This window comes from Schistocerca nitens, chromosome 4, assembly GCF_023898315.1.
Source record: "Schistocerca nitens isolate TAMUIC-IGC-003100 chromosome 4, iqSchNite1.1, whole genome shotgun sequence".
In the NCBI taxonomy this organism is placed as follows: Eukaryota; Metazoa; Arthropoda; class Insecta; order Orthoptera; family Acrididae; genus Schistocerca; species Schistocerca nitens.
In genome coordinates, this window is record NC_064617.1 from 980,840,579 (window position 1) to 980,864,942 (window position 24,364).

Sequence of the window (24,364 nt, forward strand, 5' to 3'; positions counted from 1 at the left end):
GAGTGTCCCAGTCTATATCTGGTAAATTGAAATCTCCACCTAAGACTATAACATGCTGAGGAAATTTATGTGAAATGTATTCCAAATTTTCTCTCAGTTGTTCTGCCACTAACGCTGCTGAGTCGGGAGGTCGGTAAAAGGAGCCAATTATTAACCTAGCTCGGTTGTTGAGTGTAACCTCCACCCATAATAATTCACAGGAACTATCCACTTCTACTTCACTACAGGATAAACTACTACTAACAGCGACGAACACTCCACCACCGGTTGCATGCAATCTATCCTTCCTAAACACCGTCTGTACCTTTGTAAAAATTTCGGCAGAATTTATCTCTGGCTTAAGCCAGCTTTCTGTACCTATAACGATTTCAGCTTCGGTGCTTTCTATCAGCGCTTGAAGGTCCGGTACTTTACCAACGCAGCTTCGACAGTTGATAATTACAATACCGATTGCTGCTTGGTCCCCGCATGTCCTGACTTTGCCCCGCACCCGTTGAGGCTGTTGCCCTTTCTGTACTTGCCCAAGGCCATCTAACCTAAAAAACCGCCCAGCCCACGCCACACAACCCCTGCTACCCGTGTAGCCGCTTGTTGCGTGTAGTGGACTCCTGACCTATCCAGCGGAACCCGAAAGCCCACCACCCTATGGCGCAAGTCGAGGAATCTGCAGCCCACACGGCCGCAGAACCGTCTCAGCCTCTGATTCAGACCCTCCACTCGGCTCTGTACCAAAGGTCCGCAGTCAGTCCTGTCGACGATGCTGCAGATGGTGGGCTCTGCTTTCATCCCGCTAGCGAGACTGGCAGTCTTCACCAAATAGCCGCCGGAAGCCAGAGAGGATTTCCTCCGATCCATAGCGACACACATCATTGGTGCCGACATGAGCGACCACCTGCAGATGGGTGCACCCTGTACCCTTCATGGCATCCGGAAGGACCCTTTCCACATCTGGAATGACTCCCCCCGGTATGCACACGGGTAGCACATTGGTTTTCTTCCCCTCTCTTGCTGCCATATCCCTAAGGGGCCCCATTACGCGCCTGACGTTGGAGCTCCCAACTACCAGTAAGCCCACCCTCTGCGACCGCCCGGATCTTGCAGACTGAGGGGCAACCTCTGGAACAGGACAAGCAGCCATGTCCAGCCGAAGATCAGTATCAGCCTGAGACAGAGCCTGAAACCGGTTCGTCAGACAAACTGGAGAGGCCTTCCGTTCAGCCCTCCGGAATGTCTTTCGCCCCCTGCCACACCTCGAGACGACCTCCCACTCTACCACGGGTGAGGGGTCAGCCTCAATGCGGGCAGTATCCCGGGCAGCCACAGCCGTAGTCCAATCGGGGGGATGAGTGGGACGAGCTGGCCGTCCCCGACAAACCCCCATCCGGATCCCCACAGTGATGCCCATTGGCAACAGCCTCAAGCTGTGTGACCGAAGCCAACACTGCCTGAAGCTGGGAGCGAAGGGATGCCAACTCAGCCTGCATCCGAACACAGCAGTTGCAGTCCCTATCCATGCTAAAAACTGTTTTGCAAAGAACGTCTAAACTAATCTACAGATAGCGCAAACAAATCGACAAAATTTAAACGGTTATTAAAATACAAGATTGCCTAGTAAATGCAGTAATGCTGCTACTTGCGCACTGCTGACACACTGCTCGACATAAGAAAGGAAAAAAAAAAAGGAATGGGTGGCAGGGGATGTCTGCCAGGGACTAATGGAACGAACAATAACCAACAAAATGAGATTAAAAAAAAAGTATTAACGGTGTTGGACTGCGAAGCGGTTGATCCGGATTCAAAACCCTCTAGTGCCATTTATTTTTAACTTTTTTTTCACGACATTATGAACTGTCCGTCCGGTCATTGAAATGTTTATTCTCTTCCTGTAGTCTTGACAGTTGTTATATTATACATTGGTTACACAATATGAATCATGTGGTCAGAATGCGTTACCGTCGCATGTAAATGTGGTGAATAGTGAGAGCAGCCGAGATGCCACATGGACATCTCGATGAAATGAAAATAACAAATCAAGGATGTGAACTATGTTAAAGAAAGCAATTCAAGAGTCAAGACTTCCAAAACCGAACGCAACTTCAAAAATTTTAAAAACATGTTTTGACAGAGCACAGAGAAGTGTGATAGTGAAACAGTTGCATTTATTTGTTGCAGCCTATGTGACAAACTATTATGTTTTAATCATTTCCTTGCGAGTGATCACATTCACATCCATACGAACAGCTATATCGGGCAAGGAGGCATATATCACTCACTTACCAGGCGTACAAATTAGGTGCGTCGATAAGAGATTCCCATTATGTGACACACGTACTGTCCCTAATGCTGTGTATGACACACCATACTGGTTTTCCGGTGGAGGATTCTGTTGACTTGTCGCCTCATCATCAAACGTTTGCGGTTCCCATTCGAAAACCACTTCCTTTCCGCTACTAATAGATAGTTTTGCAGAATCAACTGTCATTATAGATTCCTACCTCGCTGCTGCAAATGGACATTACACCACGACACAGGCACAAATCTGAATAAAGCGAAGAGCGAAGAAAAAGAAAAATGCAAAAGGGAAGATAGAACATGGCTCGCCAATTTCACAATCCATCACCATAACCACTTAGCCATGACGCCATTTCTTTTTCCGGTACTCTAAATTGCACATCTTGTTCTTGGACTATTCTCTGTTTCTACACTCCTGGAAATAGAAAAAAGAACACATTGACACCGGTGTGTCAGACCCACCATACTTGCTCCGGACACTGCGAGAGGGCTGTACAAGCAATGATCACACGCACGGCACAGCGGACACACCAGGAACCGCGGTGTTGGCCGTCGAATGGCGCTAGCTGCGCAGCATTTGTGCACCGCCGCCGTCAGTGTCAGCCAGTTTGCCGTGGCATACCGAGCTCCATCGCAGTCTTTAACACTGGTAGCATGCCGCGACAGCGTGGACGTGAACCGTATGTGCAGTTGACGGACTTTGAGCGAGGGCGTATAGTGGGCATGCGGGAGGCCGGGTGGACGTACCGCCGAATTGCTCAACACGTGGGGCGTGAGGTCTCCACAGTACATCGATGTTGTCGCCAGTGGTCGGCGGAAGGTGCATGTGCCCTTCGACCTGGGACCGGACCGCAGCGACGCACGGATGCACGCCAAGACCTTAGGATCCTACGCAGTGCCGTAGGGGACCGCACCGCCACTTCCCAGCAAATTAGGGACACTGTTGCTCCTGGGGTATCGGCGAGGACCATTCGCAACCGTCTCCATGAAGCTGGGCTACGGTCCCGCACACCGTTAGGCCGTCTTCCGCTCACGCCCCACCATCGTGCAGCCCGCCTCCAGTGGTGTCGCGACAGGCGTGAATGGAGGGACGAATGGAGACGTGTCGTCTTCAGCGATGTGAGTCGCTTCTGCCTTGGTGCCAATGATGGTCGTATGCGTGTTTGGCGCCGTGCAGGTGAGCGCCACAATCAGGACTGCATACGACCGAGGCACACAGGGCCAACACCCGGCATCATGGTGTGGGGAGCGATCTCCTACACTGGCCGTACACCACTGGTGATCGTCGAGGGGACACTGAATAGTGCACGGTACATCCAAACCGTCATCGAACCCATCGTTCTACCATTCCTAGACCGGCAAGGGAACTTGCTGTTCCAACAGGACAATGCACGTCCGCATGTATCCCGTGCCACCCAACGTGCTCTAGAAGGTGTAAGTCAACTACCCTGGCCAGCAAGATCTCCGGGTCTGTCCCCCATTGAGCATGTTTGGGACTGGATGAAGCGTCGTCTCACGCGGTCTGCACGTCCAGCACGAACGCTGGTCCAACTGAGGCGCCAGGTGGAAATGGCATGGCAAGCCGTTCCACAGGACTACATCCAGCATCTCTACGATCGTCTCCATGGGAGAATAGCAGCCTGCATTGCTGCGAAAGGTGGATATACACTGTACTAGTGCCGACATTGTGCATGCTCTGTTGCCTGTGTCTATGTGCCTGTGGTTCTGTCAGTGTGATCATGTGATGTATCTGACCCCAGGAATGTGTCAATAAAGTTTCCCCTTCCTGGGACAATGAATTCACGGTGTTCTTATTTCAATTTCCAGGAGTGTATTTCGCCTTCTTTTCACAGTTCAGCACACCTCCTACCCACTGGGCCATCTCACCACGAAACATGAGGGGGTTGCGATGGGGAGCTTCCCTTGGTAGAAGGGCCCTATAGTTCTTAATCTCACAGTTATTATTCTTTCATTGATGCAGGCATAATTCATTATTTTGTTCTCCTATTTGTTATTATCTATTATAACAGTCACTCTGCAACATGCTCTCCATTTAAGAGCGACAAGAGTTTTAAGAAGCTCGAATGTCACCACCAGTTCAGTGCAGGCAATTTAGACTGACTGGGAAAAGGATACTGGAGAAGAGCATTACTTAATGCGAGTCGCCCTGAAAGCAGTTGTGTGCAGATACTTCGAAAACAGGGAATCTGTGGAAAGTACATATTAAAAACCGTCCCATGGCGACAGGAAATGTGACGAGTGTTGGTTCGTACTGTGGAAGTATAGAAAAAAATGTAATTTCATATTGAATTATCTATTCTGTTAAAAAAGTTGTCATTTCATAGTGAATTATCTGTTCAATTTTACCTAGTGAGGAGTGAACTACTGAGACCATCGTAATTGGAACAACAATGTAATGAAGATTAGTTAAATTCACTGTTTTCCTTGGTGTAAAAGCATCAAAGGCCATAAGTGGTTGGCAAAAATGGTTCAAATGGGACTTAACATCAGAGGTCACCAGTCCCCTAGAACTTAGAACTACTTAAAGCTAACTAACCTAAGGACACCACACACATCCATGCCCGAGGCAGGATTCGAACCTGCGACCGCAGCGGTCGCGCGGTTCCAGACTGAAGCGCCTAGAACCGCTCGGCCACTTCGGCCGGCAGTGGTTTGCAACCGAGTAAATTTATAATATTTGTGATTCAGTATGAAGAAAACAATACTCCCGTATAATCTTCGCGTACTAAACATACTTGATGTGACGCCTTTACCATGACATCCCGAAAAATAAATGGCTGAACGAGATGGCTTAGGCCAAGATATATCTGGAAGTTAGTATCACATACCGCTGGAAAGAAATATAGAAATTAATAACGAAAGGAGGGTCAGCATTGGTCGATGAAGTAGAAATTTATTACAGTTGCAAATCGATTTGAGTCAGCATGACCCTCATCAGTGTTATAGATAAAACAAGAATAAAATAATCAGACTGCGCTATTACACAGGTACTACATCTGCCCAACCATACAAGTAAGAACATACAGAAAATATCGTTTGCATCAACAACCTACTATTAAAGCCCTGTGGACTTACAAGCAGTAAAACTGCGAGATCTGCATATACCAATGAAATGAAATGATCGTGTGGCATTGTTGGCCGGGAGGACCCATGCGGGGGAGTTCGGCCGCCATACTCCAAGTCCTTTTTAGTTGAGCCACTTCGGCGACTTGCGAGTCAATGAGCATGAAATGATGATGAACACACAACACCCAGTCATCACGAGGCAGAGAAAATCCCTGACCCCGCCGGGAATCGAACCCGGGACCCCGTGCGCAGTAAGCGAGAACGCAACCTCACGACCACGGGCTGCGGACTGCATATAACAATGAAGAATACTTCTCACACCCAAGGTACGAATTCAGCTGGGCTACCTGCTTACAAGGACCTATGCAGCTACGTTAATCGCCAGACTTAGACGCAACAGTGCCCTCTTTAATGACCATTATTGCAAAATCTTTTATTAATGAAATAGAAAACATAATGAAATGTAGTACCTAATTCACGCACACAACAAGAATATTAAACGTAAAATCTCTAGGATGAATTGCAAAATCATAAAACTGGTAGTGCTCACGCCCTCTAGCGTGTGTTTCAAGATCCATGACCCACCGTAAATTGTGTAGCAAGAAACGTACTAGATTATATTAGCACTGCAACTATTATATTAACATAACACTGAAATAATTCCAGCTGAACCAAAAGAATTGGGTTACACCGTTAATCTCTTTGACATTGCCTTTTTATACTCATACAGTTCCAACTGCTTATATGACAGACAATGTTTAAAATATAATGTAAGTATGAAAAAGTACGCAACACCGTGTAAAAAATTTTGGAAACCAGATGACAATTTCGTCATTATTCATATCTTGATAGAGTGACTGTACTCACATCTTCTGTCATTAATTCTGACACTCATACATTTTGAAATGACGTAGAAAATCATATACACATACATGAATTTGGCCATCTATGGACCGCATACAACTTAAGACTTACGGTGTTTCTTTTTCTTCCGTTCTTCCCAGTACTTCTTCATTTTCTCGCCAACTGCTCGTATGTCCACACTCTCTTGGCTCCAGGTTTTGGCTCATCTTCTTCATAGTTTGCGTTTTCTATCAGTAGCCTGAAGTGATTCCTGTCACGTATTATTTCTTCTGTAACACCTATTTTGTTGGCGTCTTTCTCTACTGCTTCACTCCATCCTACAGCTTTTTTCAGCTTACTAACGTAATTAAAATTTTTCTTTGTAATCTGTGTATCTTCTATTCTTTTTAAATGTCCATAAAATTTTAGCCGTCTCTTCCTCATTGTATCTGTGATCTTTTCTGTATTTTTGTACAAGTCTTCATTTCTCCTTTTAATCCACCTGTTTTCCTTGTTTTTCTCAGGACCTAGAATTTTTCTCAGTATTTTTCTCTCTCTTTTTTCTAGTTCTCTTAATTCGCCTTTCTTGTTCAATGTTAGGCACTCTCATCCATACGTTGCTTGTGTCATAATAACTGAATTATAATGTCTAATTTTCGCTTGTATGGATATTGATTTCTTATTGTAGTCGTTTTGTGTTCATTTATATGCAAATTCTAACTTTTTTATTCTTTCTTTATTTGTTGTGTTATCCAGTCCATTGGCTTGGATCCACTCCCCCAGGTATTTGAACCTATCAACTCTTTTAATTTTTCCATGCTTTGTTTTCATAAACTTTTCTGTATTATGTTTGTGTTCTGTATACTCGGTTTTTTCATAGGATATTTTTAGCCCAGTCTTTTCAGCAGTCTCGTGTAACAGGTCAAGCATAACTGTTGCCTCTGTTTAGTTTTCAGTTATCAATGCCATATCATCCGCAAAGGCTAAACATTTCACTTCAAATTTGTTCTTTCCTTGGCCCATGCTTATACCCTTTGTGCCTCTGTTTTTCAATGTGCTTTCCCATGTTTTTACTATGTTACCTAAAACCAAGTTAAAGAGAATTGGGGACAGTCCATATCCTTGTCGAACTCCTGTTTTGATTTTGAATGGTTCAGAAATTTCGCCTTGAAACTTAATTCTTGATATTGTATCTGTGAGCGTTTGTTCAACAAGTCTTCTGGTGTTTTCATCTATCCCTGATTCGCAAAGTATCTGAAATAGTGTTTGTCTGTCAACTGAGTAGGCCTTCTTGAAGTCTATGAAAGTAACTACTGTATTTTTATTTTGTATAGCTCTCACTCTCAAAATTGTTTTTAAATTAAGAATCTGTTCTGCACATGATCTACCTATTCTAAATCTTGCTTGATAATCCACCATATTTGGTCCCGCTTGTTTCTCTATTCTATTTAAAAGTGCTTTAGAAAGTATTTTGTATCTCACTGGTAATAAGGATATGCCCCTGTAGTTGTTGGTGTCTGTTTTATCTCTTTTTATGGAGAGGATGGATCAATGCTTGTTTCCAGTCACAGGGTATGATTCCTTTTGACCAAATGTCCTTAATTACTTTGTGAATTTTCTGTCACGCGGATAAGCCCCCTAATTTCCACATTTCTGCTACGATCCCATCCTCTCCTGGTGCTTTATTATTCTTCAATGCTTTGATAATCTTCTGTATTTCTTCTTCTGTAGGTGGTTCCGATTTTCATGTTGTAGTTTTTGAAATCGTAATCTGTCATTAGGCTCTTCACAATTTAATAGATTTTCAAAGTATTCAGCTAAAATTTGGTAGTTCTCTTTATTGCTTAAAAACATTTTTCCATTTTTATCTTTAAAATGTAACCTTGGTGACTGGAATCCTGTTAAAACTTCTCTGAAAGTCTTATAGAAGTCTCTAGTGTTGTTCCATTTAAAGTCTGAATCCATTTCTTCTAATCTGTCTTTGTTATATTTTCTTTTCACTGAACTGATGATTTTTCGTGTCTTTTTCCTTTCTTCTTTAAACTCTTCCCAGTATTCATGTTTCTTATTACTGTTCCATTTTTTCCAGGCCTTAAATCGATTGCCAATTGCTTCATCACACAGCTCATTCCACCATCTGTGTCTAGGTATTCTTCGTGGTTGTCCGATTTCTTTAACTGACTCTAGTATTGTTTCTTTAATTTGTTCCCAATCATCCATTTTTCTTGTGTTTAGTATATCACAGAATTTGTTCCGATTTTGCATGACAAATTTAGTGTCTACTCTTGGAAATCTTCTTGGTTTTGGTTTAGATTTGTTCGGTTGGAACATGGTCTTTATTTCAGTCAGATAATGGTCTGAGTCTATGTATAGGCCCTTACCCACTCTGACGTCCAAGATTTCCTTATAGTTGCGTGTCGTTATTGCCATATGGTCCAATTGATATTCACCTTGGTTTGGATTAGGTGATACCCACGTTTTTTTCTTTCTTGCAAGTTTCCTGAAACATGTCGACATTAGTTTTAGATCAAAAATCTGTGAGTCATCCCCATTTCTGATGGTTCTTGCATGTACTGAATAATCTCCAACTACTGAATTAAATTTTATTTCTTTGCCAACTTGTGCATTAAAGTCACCCACTAAAATTTTTATATGTTCTTTTGGTAATATGGATCTTTCGTGTTCTAACATTTCCCAAAAATCTTCCACTTTGTCAACATTTGTTCTGTTATGTTGGTTGATAGGTGCATTAATAATAGGGTAACGTTTATTGCCTGACTTGAACGACAGAAATGAAATTCGTTCTGATGGGGAGCTAAAAGTAGTTATTGATTCCGTAAATTGCTGTTTGACCATAAATGCGGTCCCTAATATAGTCGTATTATTGGAATTTTTAATGGCTGGTTTCCTTTGTAGATCCTGTATGCAGCTGACTCTCAAATGCATTTTCATCCAGATAGCTTGTTTCTTGAAGTGCTAATATAAGTATGTTGCGTTGATTGAGAGTGTCTGTTAGGTGTTTTAGTATTCCAACTTTCATGCCAGGTGAACTAAGGTTTTTTAACGAGGTGTTACTCCTCCCCCTCCTCCTTTTTCAACAGGGGCTTGGGACCGGCTTTGGCGGAGTTTTATATATATATATATATATATATATATATATATATATATATATATATATATATATTACTTTGAAACGGGAGTAATCATTCTTCAAACGCCAAGAGCGTGATATGGCAACACGTGATGCCAATGTCACTTTATCTAAATATGGTTAATAGAATTTTCTTTTTTAAAAGATTATACATATAACTTTTAAATGACGTATATTTTAAAAATTGTCTGTCTTGTAGACAGTTGGGATTGTAAGAGTATAACTATGTAAACAATTCTTTTGGTTTAGCTGCATTTATTTCAGTGTTATCTTAATATAATAATTGCAATACTATGTTCTAGAATGGTTCTTGCCACACCATGTACGTTGGGACGTGGTTCCCGAAACACACATTAGTGGGCGTGAGCAATTCAGTTTTATGATTTTGCTATTCATCCTACAGACTTCATGTTTAATGTTCTTGTTGCGTGCGTGGATTAGGTACTACATTTCATTATGTCTCCTGATTTTACTAACAAAAGATTTTGCAATAGTGGTCATTAAAGAGGGCGCTGTTGCGTCCAAGTCTGGCAATGAACATTGTTGCGCAGGTCCTTGTAAGCAGGTAGCCCAGCTGAATTCGCACCTTGGGTGTGACAAGTACTCTTCATTGGTGTATGCGCACATTGCAGTTTCACTGATTGTGTTTATAAGTCCACAGGACTTTAATACTAGGTTGTTGACGCAAATGGTCTCTTCCGTAAGTTCTTACTTGTACAGTTGGCCAGATATAGTACGTATGTAATAGTGAAGTCTAATTCTTTTTATTCTTGTGTCATCTACATCACTGATGATGGTCACGTTGTGGCTGAAATCGATTTGCAACAGAAATAAACGTTTCTACTTCAACGACCAGTGCTAAACCTCCTTCCGTTACTGATTCTGATGTGGCAGTCGTGATGCACGCAACTCCTGATGGAGTCATCGTTCAAAAAAATATAAACGTTAACAAGCAGTGAGGACAGTCTGGAAGAAATGCACAGGGAAACAAAAATCAGTGCTCTAGAAAAAGTGAAAGACACTAAGTGGTCTGTTGTGGATATAATGGATCTTCTTCCTGTGGTTCATTGCCTGGATTAGATTAGATTAGATTAGATTAATACTAGTTCCATGGATCATGAATACGATATTTCGTAATGATGTGGAACGAGTCGAATTTTCCAATACATGACATAATTAGGTTAATTTAACAACATACTTAAGTTAATATAACAACTTTATTTTATTGTGTTTTTTGTTTTTCTTTATTTTTATTTTTTTAATATTTTTTTGTTTTTTTTTCCTTAATTTATATCTAAAAATTCCTCTATGGAGTAGAAGGAGTTGTCATTCAGAAATTCTTTTAATTTCTTCTTAAATACTTGTTGGTTATCTGTCAGACTTTTGATACTATTTGGTAAGTGACCAAAGACTTTAGTGCCAGTATAATTCACCCCCTTTCTGTGCCAAAGTTAGATTTAATCTTGAATAGTGAAGATCATCCTTTCTCCTAGTATTGTAGTTATGCACACTGCTATTACTTTTGAATTGGGTTTGGTTGTTAATACCAAATTTCATAAGAGAGTATATATACTGAGAAGCTACTGTGAATATCCCTAGATCCTTAAATAAATGTCTGCAGGATGATCTTGGGTGGACTCCAGCTATTATTCTGATTACACGCTTTTGTGCAATAAATACTTTATTCCTCAGTGATGAATTACCCCAAAATATGATGCCATATGAAAGCAATGAGTGAAAATAGGCGTAGTAAGCTAATTTACTAAGATGTTTATTACCAAAATTTGCAATGACCCTTATTGCATAAGTAGCTGAACTCAAACGTTTCAGCAGATCATCAATGTGTTTCTTCCAATTTAATCTCTCATCAATGGACACACCTAAAAATTTGGAATATTCTACCTTAGCTATATGCTTCTGATTAAGGTCTATATTTATTAATGGCGTCATACCATTCACTGTACGGAACTGTATGTACTGTGTCTTATCAAAATTCAGTGACAGTCCGTTTACAAGGAACCACTTAGTAATTTTCTGAAAGACAGTATTGACAATTTCATCAGTTAATTCTTGTTTGTCAGGTGTGGTTACTATACTTGTATCATCAGCAAAGAGAACTAACTTTGCCTCTTCATGAATATAGAATGGCAAGTCATTAATATATAATAAGAACAACAAAGGACCCAAGACTGACCCTTGTGGAACTCCATTCTTGATAGTTCCCCTGGTGCAAGACTTTCGCTTAACGCTACCATATCTGCTCGTGTATTGATTAAACGTTTCAACGTAGCTGCTGCCTGTGACAGGTAGAGGTGCGTGGGAAGAATAATGTGTTTCTTTCGTTGTTGACTGTGATGAGAGAAGACGGAGGATGACCCTATGCATCATCACACAGCCTACCTGTGCGCCACTTGAATAACACCAAATGGCTGCCGAGTTTAATAACCCAATCGACGCACGGATAAACATCGACAGTGACACAAATCTTCGCTCCATGAGAGACTAGGAACAACTCCGTAACAATGCACAGCCACCGTGTCCGGCGGTTACGAACTGTTCGCCACCATCCCTCCTCCACCGGCCACTCAGGTACTGACGAAGAAATTACTTCCATCACCGCGCTTCGAAATAAGTCGAGCTCTCACGCACAAGCTGTTACACGATGATATGATGGGAAGATGCGGCAACAAAGATGTGTTGCTGTCTCACCTAAATCTGTCAGCAGTCTTTGAACGTTGTTGTAATGAGACCGATAACGATTCTGACTTGCAGTGTCACACTGCAGAGCCAAGGAAACTGGTAGACCCGCCTAATATCACGTAGGACCCCCGCGAGCGCGAAGAACACGGGATGGCATGGACTCGACTCATGCCTGAAGTACGGCCGGAGGGAACTGACACCTTGAATACAGCAGGACTGTCCATAAATCCGTGAGAGTACGAGGGGGTGGAGATCTCTTCTGAACAGCACTACCACATTTTCATATCTGGGGAGTTTGGTGGCCAGCGGAAGTGTTCAAACTCAGAAGAGTGTTCCTGGAGCCACTCTGTAGCAGTTCTGGACGTGTGGGGTGTCGCATTGTCCTGCTGGAATTGCCGAAGCCCGTCGGAATGCACAGTGGATATGAATGGATGCATGTAATCAGCCAGGATCCTTACGGGCTTGTCATCAGTCAGACTCGTATCTAGACGTATCAAGGGTCACATATGACTCCAACTGCATAAGCCCCATACCATTACAGAGCCTCCACCACCTTGAGCAATCCTCTGCTGACATGCAGAATTCATGGATTCGTGAGGTTGTCCCAATACCCGTACAAGTCCATCCACTCGATACAATTCGAAATGAGACTCGTCCGACCAAGCAACATGTTTCCAGTCATCAACAGTCCAATGTCAGTGTTGACGGGCCCAGAAGAGGCGTAAAGCTCTGTGTCGTGCAGTCAGCAAGGGTACACGCGTCTGCCTTCGGCTCCCAAAGCCCATTTCGATGATGTTTCGTGGAATGGTTCGCACGCTGACACTTGTTGATGACCCAGTATTGAAATCTGCAGCAATCAGCGGAAGGGTTGCACTTCTGTCACGGTGAACGATTCTCTTCGTTCTTCCTTGGTACCGTTAGTGCAGGATCTTTTTCCGGCCGTACCGTTGACGGAGAATTGATGTTTTAGCGGATGCTCGATAATTTCAGTCCGGAACCACGCTGCTGCTACGGTCGCAAGTTCGAATCCTGCCTCGGGCATGGATGTGTGTGGTGTCCTTAGGATTAAGTAGTTATAAGTCTAGGGGACTGATGACCTCAGATGTTAAGTCCCATAGTGCTTAGAGCCATTGGAACTATGCCTGACATTCACGGTAAACTTGTGAAATGGTCGTACGGAAAAATCTCCACTTTACCGCTGCCTCGTGCTCCGACTATAACACCACGTTAAAGCTCACATAACTCTTGATAATCTGCAATTGTAGCAGCAGTAATCGATGTAACAACTGCGCCAGACACTTGCTTTCTTATATAGGCGTTGCCGACCGCAGCGGCGTATTCTGCCTGTTTACATATCTCTGGATTTGAATACGCATGTTATACCAGTTTCTTTGGCGCTCTAGTGTATTTTAAACACTGAAACTAATAAGCTGAGCACGGCTGTAAAGCTTAGAGCATATACATTGTGGATAGAATTAAATTTTCTCAACGTGAGAGGGTTCCCAAGACAAACTAGTGATAGTACGACAAAGAAACGTTTTCCAAACGTTTGCAACGACGTGTGGAAGAGAAGTAACGAATAAACCACTGAAAGAAACACATTTTAACTTCCACATGAAAGGGTAACATTGTTTAATTGCGTACCATCTTTACGTTCCAGGTTACAAACGTCGCTCAATGTGAAGACCATTTGCATCAACGACAGCCTGAAATTGCACTAGAGATAGCTCTATTGTTGCCCGAAGCAACGGTGGGCCACGGAATACTCAGGTGTCGTGACACAGCCGGTGCACTGCTTTTTCGCACATTGCGTCCAGCATTGTTAGCCATAGCAACAGTACGTCTCCAGTAAGTTGAGGCGCAATTGGGCAACGGTCTGTCCTGGGAGAACTTCCCAAGTCGCCAGTTAACTCGGACCTCCGAATCACATTCTTCAACCCCGGTGCCAAAAGAGGTCGTTTCGATACTCGTGGAGCAGCACTATAGCTGTGGTTTTGGTAAAACAGCTTTACGAATAAAGCCCTGTTCACCTTGTCCAGACCCATGTTCACTGTCTGCAATTGTAAATGCACACTGATACTTGTGTTTCAGCCTAACGGCAAGTAATGACTCTATCATTACTAACAACGCAAATCCTGAAGCGCACAGTCTGGGTATGCAAGGGTAAATACACTCCTGGAAATTGAAATAAGAACACCGTGAATTCATTGTCCCAGGAAGGGGAAACTTTATTGACACATTCCTGGGGTCCGATACATCACATGATCACACCGACAGAACCACAGGCACATAGACACAGGCAACAGAGCATGCACAATGTCGGCACTAGTACAGTGTATATCCACCTTTCGCAGCAATGCAGGCTGCTATTCTCCCATGGAGACGATCGTAGAGATGCTGGATGTAGTCCTGTGGAACGGCTTGCCATGCCATTTCCGCCTGGCGCCTCAGTTGGACCAGCGTTCGTGCTGGACGTGCAGACCGCGTGAGACGACGCTTCATCCAGTCCCAAACATGCTCAATGGGGGACAGATCCGGAGATCTTGCTGGCCAGGGTAGTTGACTTACACCTTCTAGAGCACGTTGGGTGGCACGGGATACATTCGGACGTGCATTGTCCTGTTGGAACAGCAAGTTCCCTTGCCGGTCTAGGAATGGTAGAACGATGGGTTCGATGACGGTTTGGATGTACCGTGCACTATTCAGTGTCCCCTCGACGATCACCAGTGGTGTACGGCCAGTGTAGGAGATCGCTCCCCACACCATGATGCCGGGTGTTGGCCCTGTGTGCCTCGGTCGTATGCAGTCCTGATTGTGGCGCTCACCTGCACGGCGCCAAACACGCATACGACCATCATTGGCACCAAGGCAGAAGCGACTCTCATCGCTGAAGACGACACGTCTCCATTCGTCCCTCCATTCACGCCTGTCGCGACACCACTGGAGGCGGGCTGCACGATGTTGGGGCGTGAGCGGAAGACGGCCTAACGGTGTGCGGGACCGTAGCCCAGCTTCATGGAGACGGTTGCGAATGGTCCTTGCCGATACCCCAGGAGCAACAGTGTCCCTAATTTGCTGGGAAGTGGCGGTGCGGTCCCCTACGGCACTGCGTAGGATCCTACGGTCTTGGCGTGCATCCGTGCGTCGCTGCGGTCCGGTCCCAGGTCGACGGGCACGTGCACCTTCCGCCGACCACTGGCGACAACATCGATGTACTGTGGAGACCTCACGCCCCACGTGTTGAGCAATTCGGCGGTACGTCCACCCGGCCTCCCGCATGCCCACTATACGCCCTCGCTCAAAGTCCGTCAACTGCACATACGGTTCACGTCCACGCTGTCGCGGCATGCTACCAGTGTTAAAGACTGCGATGGAGCTCCGTATGCCACGGCAAACTGGCTGACACTGACGGCGGCGGTGCACAAATGCTGCGCAGCTAGCGCCATTCGACGGCCAACACCGCGGTTCCTGGTGTGTCCGCTGTGCCGTGCGTGTGATCATTGCTTGTACAGCCCTCTCGCAGTGTCCGGAGCAAGTATGGTGGGTCTGACACACCGGTGTCAATGTGTTCTTTTTTCCATTTCCAGGAGTGTAGTTTTCAGTCTACACTGCCTCAAGTACCGAAAGTTGAATTATAACCACCCTGTACAGTGGGCCTTGACAACCACATGTTACCATGTGTTACTAGAAGACACGTGTCCTGAACTTTGTTGGCTCTCCGCTTCATCAAAAGAGGACGAAATACATTTTCTGAATTATTATTTCAGAAGACTAGCAGCGTAGCTCTAGGTTAATCTTAGAGGTTATAACAGGGAAATAAAGTGTACTGTAATCAAAACTCCTGTAATAACAATGTGGCTACTATCGCGACAGTTTTGACTGCACTAAACTCCCCAGTTGGGAATCGATGCCTTCGCCAAGTATGGCAAACATGACCATGGTTGGAAAATTTATTTTGCTTACTGATGCTAATGCGACGAGAGATGTCTCAAAACACAAAGCATCCACTGTCATAATACTGCCCGCCTTCTGTAGCCTCGAGGTGATGTCGTTTTTCTCTTGCACTAAATTATTTCAGCGGCTACAGCCGTATGAGCGTGCTATATAAAGGAGTGCTAGGGAACCAGTTCCTCCTGCGAGAATTAGAGGGCGGTCCCCTCATAATACCTGCCAATAACAGTCACTCCTGCACCGGCTCGAGTCCCTGCCAACGGTTCTCGAAATTGCAGACGGCGACATTTACGTCTTCCATTTTGCTGCCGCTAAACGCATTCCTCGGAGGTTCGAGACGAGTTATGTGTGCCTACAGCAAATAACGCCAGGGCAGCACGAAAAACGTTTACATCGTCTGTGTTGAAACACGTCCGAATGACGTACTTGACAAATGTGGAGCATTTTACAGACTCGGCGTATAATTTTCCGTCAGGACAGATTGAGAACTTTGTACAGACAGCGCTAATATAATACAAAGAAGTGGACAGCGAAAGGCCCGTAAAGACCACATGTACACAAAACGCAGTAAACACACCTTTATGGAGAAAACCTTTTAGTAAGTACTCATGCTCAAAACACAAGCTGTGATTGTTCTCGAGTGTTTAATGTTTTGCTTAAAAGTTCGTGGCCATTCAGTAAATGACTATAGCATAAAAGACGATGCTGAACTGGACATCTTTGGAACATATATTAACGTCTACAGATACGTGTTATGATAAAAAAAAAAATAGGTTGAATGTATTTCTTTAGCAGCAACTGCTGACGCTACAATCGTTTGATGTCATTTGTCCGATAGTCTGGCCGGCTGAGACAGTAAGTATCAAGTTGGAACACTTTCAGACTTCTCAGTCAGCGTCCGGGAACGCTAGAGTGACGTTGTGTTCTACATCTGCATCTACATCGATACTCCGCAAGTCACCTATGGTGCGTGGTGGAGGGTACCCTGTGCCACAACTTGTCATTTCCTTTCCTGTTCCACTCGCAAACAGAGCGAGGGAAAAACGACTGTCTCTATGCCGCCGTAAGAGTCCTAATTTCTCGTATCTTAACATTCATGGACCTTACGCGCAGTCTATGTTGGCGGCAGAAGAATCATTCGGCACTCAGCTCAAATGCCGGTTCTCTAAATTTTCTCGATAGTGTTCCTCGAAAAGAACGTCGCATTCCCTCCAGAGATTCCCATTTGAGCTTCCGAAGCAGCTCCGTAGCACTTACCTGTTGTTCGAACCTACCGGTAACAAATCTAGCAGCCCGCCTCTGAATTGCTTCGATGTCTCCCTTCAGTTCGACCTCGTACTGATCCCAAACACTCGACCAGTACTCAAGAGTAGGTCGCACCAGCGTCCTATATGCGGTCTCCTTTACAGGGGAAGCACTGTTTCCCAAAATTCTCCCAGTAAACCGAAGTCGACGATTCGCCTTTCCTACCACAGTTCTCACATGCTTGTTCCATTTCAGATTGCTTTAAAACGATTTGTCCAAATATTTAAATGACTTGTCCGTGTCTGGCGCGCATCGTGAATTTCGGACAAAGCGAGGACGTTAAGTCCAGTCTCAATTTGCAAGGAAGTGTCAAATAAAGTCATGAAATGTTGAAATTGGTGTATAGCCATAATTCTGTAACTCTACAGACTGTTTATAAGTGATATGAGCGATTTAAAAATGGAAATGAGCCGTTAGAAGACGAGCAACGTTCTTCGTACATCCATAGTTGAAATGGAAGACAGTTATCCTCCGTTCCTCTCTGTAGTTATTAATTATTATTATTATTAAGTGAAATACAAGAAAGAGATTATATATATATATATATATATATATATATATATATATATATATATATATATATATTGATTTGTAGGTGGCCAAAATAAATATTAAATTATTTTTCAAATGAGCGCCAGGCTCCCTACAAATTATTTCAAATGCTTTCGGCGAAATGTAATGCAGGGCAAGTTCACTGACCTAGAATAAACCGTGTCTTTGAAAGTATGCATTTTTTGACGAAATAAAAGTAGTGAAGCTTTGCACTTTAGTTAATTGAATAACTTGAAACGATTCTTTCTGCTCCGGCTGTGGTGATACGTTACACAAAAAAATAAATTTAAATACGCAACGTAATGCCGGCCAATTGCTGCCAGTCAAAGATCACCGCTGCTCGCTTTGCAGAGACTGAAAAAATGCTAAATAACTTCTTGCAGTTATTAATTCAGGAAGAATTGTTTGCATGAGTTCTTTAAGTATTTTCCGAAAGACCTGGAATCATCAAAAGGTACGAGTACAATGTAGATGTTTTAATATAAATAGCAACGTTCTGGACGTCCATTAACATAACAAACAGAAGAAAACGTGCAAAAAAATCACAAAAATTGATTGTTCAAGCAGGCGAATGACTGTTCGAGAGCTTATCGAAGAACTTAGCATCTTGTATGGATTCGAGCAAAATCGATAAATTGCAAATGACACGAGTTAGTGCCAAATTTGTTTCCAGACAGAAGAATAATCGTGTGTCAGTTTTCACAGAATTGAAGGGTCGTCTTCATTCAGATCCGCACTTCATGTTGAAAATTTTAACTGAAGATGAACTTCAGTCTGTGGGTATGACCTCTAGACGAAAATTCATTTCTCATTGGGAAACCAGTGAATCTTCTCGCCCTAAACATGTACGTCGGTCTGAAACGGATATCAAAGTCAAACTCATTCATTTTTTCGATACAGAGGGCATAGTGCGACGAGAATTAGTTCCAAGTGAAACAACTGTAAACGCCGAATTTTTCAAGGACGTACTGCAACGTTTGCGAGACGATGTACCGGAAAAAGGACCAATGCGTTACTTCTTCATGAAGACAAAGCATCGTTCCAGATCTCGCTTTTAATTCGCCAGTTTTGTGCCGGAAAGTGTGTTCCTGTCGGTCCAAATCCGCCTTACCCGATTTAGCACTATGCGACTTCCGGCTCTTCCCAAAAATTAAAACCGTTCCTTAAGGACAATGTTTTGACACCATTCCTGACACTGTGAGGGCCACGACAGAGTTGCTGAAAGCCCGTCCAAAAAGAAGCCTTCCAGAAATGTTTCCCGTCATGAATTCAACATTGGGATAAGTGCATTACTAGCCAAAGGCAAAACTTTGAAGGAGATTAAATGAAATTCTATGTAAGCTCTTTACTTTGTATCTAATACAATTATTCACGTTATTTTTCACCAAACCTCGCATATTGCAAATATTCGTAGAATGAAACCATAGAAGATAGGTCAACAGAGAGATCAGAATCTGTTCAAAATAAGTCAAGAAAAAAGTGAAGCGATTTTTTTTTTTTCTGGGAAGTGGAGTGCATGTGAACGGTGAAACTGGTACGTAGCTAAAATTTCTACTGCAACTATGTTGAATTTATACAATTATTCCCCAAGTTATATGTTTACGACAGATGCTATAAAATAATTAAAGTATTGCACGTGACCTCAGAAAACTGTTTAGCGATTTCCAGTACATCAAAAAATTAAAGAAAAATAAACGCAAATTCAAAGGGGTAAGTAGGCTGGAAAGAACAGAGAGGTAGTAGTTTCGATAAAGTCTAAGAGATCGGAACTGCAAACTGCGTTCGAGCATTTAAAACCAAACAATGATTGTTAGATGTTTACAGATATCGACTGCTTTGAACACGTTCACCTTTCGTCTTTTCCTCCCAAGCGGAGGACATGGGAACGGCCCCACTCAGATTGCGCTGCGCAATTGTAGGGGCTTTTGCAGTGCCACTGTTGACATGTTTGCTTTTAAATTCGCCGAGAATTATTTTGACCTTTCCGTATGCTGAATCTATCTGTCCGACGACCTTTTAGATTTCCTCACACTTTTCCTGCAGCCATTCGATTTAAGCTTCCTTGCACTAGTGATCGCTTTCATATGTGAGTTACATGCCGTATTACTCTCACTTGCTTTGCATTTAACCTTCTTATAACTATGTCTGACCTTACAACTTCTGTTATTACTCTTTTCAGAGATGTTCACTCCTACTGAACTGAACTAGCTACTGTGGGATTGAGTATCGCATTATCTATAGTTTCAGATAACTCTGAACGCACTTCCTGAAGACCCTCTTACATCTGACTCTACTGTTCATCCTAGATTTTATGAAACTTAATAATTAGAGGAATGTTGTGTTTTGGCCAAATTCTTGCGTACTTGTCCGTGTTTGGTATAGCCCATCCTTTACGACAAACACTGGATAAAACTGTAGTGCGATCACAGATGAAGAAGATATTTTCACGTGTGAACCGACTCCATTATTTATTTTTTAAGGTGGCTGATTTCAGGCGTAATATATTTTGACAAACCAAATAGTATGTATTTGAAACTATGTGAAATTTGTGTGGACAACTGTTATTTTATCACCCCATTTCAAATGAATTGCCTCATGGTTTTACAATGGGATTCTGTTCAAACATTTCTTCCGGCGTGTATTGTTCTGAGATGAATCAACTTCTACGAATCGTTGCATTATTAAAGAAATCGTCTTTGTTATTTTGTACTAGGATACATAGTTCTCTATATGTTTTGATATCTGAGCTTAAAGTACCGTGTCAGAAATATAACTGTCCATACAAGGTATGCACAATTACAAAAACAGAACCTATTCTACAGCTTATTTTAGATCTATGTGACGATGCTGTGCTGATTACATGGTGTAAAAAAGATCCGAGGATGGTCATTGCAAACTGAAACCGGTCATCGTTTAAGGAATTGATATTGTGATCAGAGACTAGAATAAAAAACATTTGACTTGTAAAAGTGAGTTACGCCCGAAGCTAGTCAGTCAGTAAAATTAATGCAAGTTTGTTTCACATATGGAAATTTCTTTCTTAGGGTATTTAAGACTTGCAAGAAACGACATACTAAAAAAAGTTGCATTTAAATTGACGTGAAACATGATAATTATTGACACCATAAATAAAATCTTGCCTATGGTTACCAACGTCTTATTTCACGTGATCTAGGCCTCTGATCGCAAACTCATTTACTACTGTTAATATTTCAAAGTTTTCTTTCATAATAAATGAAAAGCACCAGTTTGCTTTTGTTCTACAATATTACTTTTATTGTTAACCGGTCTTCGGCTTACTAGGCCATCTTCATTTACTGAGTCTTAAAGCTTCCGTTATACTACCATAAAAAAGGTATTGGCAGGTAGAAGTACAACGAATATTTCAGTACAAAAGAAATAAAATGAAAGACGAGAAAGATTGTTGGCGTAATATTTAACTAAAATTATATATTTTTTTCCCACTTTACAGCATTGTCTGTGTTGCTATATGTACTACACAACAGGAAGTCAGTGGATTGCTACAATTCTCACAGTGTTCAAGAAGTGAATTTTTGGCACGAACCACATAATTATGATAGAACATAGAGCTTAAGTAGGGGAAAAACCAATCTGGTTTCACGGTAGCCAATCTAGGAGAATCCGAAAACAGGGAGGAAGAAAAATCTATTTCATCGTTCAGTGTTAGTTCTAGGTGGCCCTTATTTTTATTTATAATATTTCAAGCCATGCTTTCATTTCTGTATTTCGACGTCTATGAAACAATGTTGGTCTCATCGACCTTTGACGATCCAGCATTAACTGGCTTAGTATGGCATCTGACGTGTCATTATGTTCGTGAGCGTTTCTATAATGATTTTTCGCTTTCGGGTGTATCAACATGGATGATGCGCCCGTATTTCTGTTTGTATAGTCCAAATGCAAATACAAAAGACGAGCTATTTTTCAAGGGTGTCCTCGTATGGCGCTGAAGGCTTTCCTGCTTTCGATTGAGGCTAATGTGCGTTGGGCAATTCGTTTCTTATGTCCTCGATACAGCACATACTAAATCTCACGAAAGAAATATACCGTGGTGACATTTGATATTCGACTGCTTGGAGAACACATCCAGTAATTTTCGGAGGTGGTCGGTGCAGTTATTTCATTCGTTACCGTATTTCACAAACGTATTGAGATCGCCACTGAAGTCCTTACATTCACTCCGGCGCAAGGCTGAGAAAACCAGGACACGATTCAATAGCAGCCTATCGAGTTGTCATTGCTCCCACCAGAAGATTTGTAGTGATTAGATTAGATTAGTACTTGTCCCATCGATCATGAATACGACACTTCGTAATAATGTGGAACGTGTCAGGTTAATAAAAGGTGTCTATACAAGATATTACATTACACAAAATATTACATGACACTTAATATTTTTAATTTTTTTTGTAGGGGATGGGAAAATTACCCACTTACTATATCCAAAAATTCATCTAATGAGTAGAAGGAGTTGCCATTAAGAAATTCTTTTAACTTCCTTTTAAACGCTATATGGCTATCTGTCAGACTATTGATGCTATTAGGTAAGTGACTAGAGACTTCTGTGCAGCATAATTTAGCCCCTTCTGAGCAAAAGTTAGATTTGACCTTAATAGTGATACGATCTGCCTTTTTAAATCCTTTCGGTCGTGTCTCTATCTGATACATTAAGAGACGATGGAAGTTAATGAATGGTTCAAATGGCTCTGAGCACTATGGGACTCAACTGCTGAGGTCATAAGTACCCTAGAACTTAGAACTACTTAAACCTAACTAACCTAAGGACATCACACACATCCATGCCCGAGGCAGGATTCGAACCTGCGACCGTAGCGGTCGCGCGGTTCCAGACTGTAGCGCCAGAACCGCTCGGCCACCAGCGGCCGGCGAAGTTAATGACATCAAACGGTCAAAAAGGGAAGAACTACAGAACATGTAGTTTGATTATGACGTATGTAGTGTCTGTTCCGTCCCACATGTTCGAGAAAACAGGCGCCACGCATATAATAACATACATGTACCTTGACGATAACGATAACTTCAGTGTAGGCTTGGACAGGATTTGTGATTGGTGTAGCGAATGGAAGCTAACTCTAAATATAGATAAATGTAAATTAACGCAGATGAATAGGAAAAAGAATCATGTAACGTTTGACTACAAAATTGTTGAGGCTTTCGTGGCCACTTGTTGACAAACTGCCTATTGGCTTCTGTCTCGGGTTCTTCGGCCGACGTTCATCTAATGATTTTTCTGACGTTTCGCCAGCACGAGTGGCTGGCATTGTCAAAGCTTCACCCTCCATTGCCGGTGGTGAACTGGAGCCGAGCTCGCGGGCGCAGACTATATGTACCTGGCGCGCCAACGTCCGAGGGCTTCTCCGCGGTCATTTCCGGTGCGGTTCTCCTCTTGCTACCTGCGACTGTCGTTCGCTGCAGTACGGGAAGCCAGGATCCCTTTACCTTAAGGCTTTCCTCTTTCTTGTTCAAACTGTTCGCGTGTTTTTGTATTTCTACAGCTTCTCTGAACAAGCGCGTGTGATAGTGCTTCTCTACAGCCAGAACTTCCGTGTCGGCGAATTTTATTACGTGGTCGGTCTCATTGAGTGCGTGCTCTGCCACGGCCGATTTCTCCACCTGCCCCAACCTGCAATGTCGCTTATGCTCCTTGATCCTGGTGTTAATGGATCGTCCAGTCATTCCGACATAAACTTTTCCGCATGTGCATGGTATGCGGTATATTCCCGACATTGCAAGTGGGTCTCTTTTCTCCTTCTCCAGAAAAGAGGCATGATTAGTACGCTCGTAACGAGAGCAGGACGAATATGTGAGCCGCAACACCTCAATCGAGAAATGCAACACCTGGAAACTCTCCTGAGAAGCAATGGGTACTCCACAAATTATATTAGAAGTGTAACTGAGCCAAACACTCGGCGAAGTAAGGAACCAGAAAAAGAAATGTCGGGTACGGCCTTTCTGCCATACATTCCCAGAGTGACGGACAGAATCGGCCGTATATTGCGCAAACATGGCGTAAAGACGGTTTTCAAACCGACAAGGAAGATCAAAGAGTGTCTTAGATCGGCGAAGGAGAAAAGAGACCCACTTGCAATGTCGGGAATATACCGCATACCATGCACATGCGGAAAAGTTTATGTCGGAATGACTGGACGATCCATTAACACCAGGATCAAAGAGCATAAGCGACATTGCAGGTTGGGGCAGGTGGAGAAATCGGCCGTGGCAGGACACGCACTGAATGAGACCGACCACGTAATAAAATTCGCCGATACGGAAGTTCTGGCTGTAGAGAACCACTATCACACGCGCTTGTTCAGAGAAGCTGTAGAAATACAAAAACACGCGAACAGTTTGAACAAGAAAGAGGAAAGCCTTAAGGTAAAGGGATCCTGGCTTCCCGTACTGCAGCGAACGACCGTCGCAGGTAGCAAGAGGAGAACCGCA

General features: G+C 43.0%; 1 protein-coding gene across 1 annotated transcript in view; it reads left to right on the forward strand.

Annotated features, from left to right (window-relative positions):
- LOC126252739 (troponin C, isoallergen Bla g 6.0101-like) overlaps positions 1-24,364 on the forward strand; it is an 81,133-nt gene that overhangs the window by 46,890 nt on the left and 9,879 nt on the right. The window lies entirely within an intron of this gene.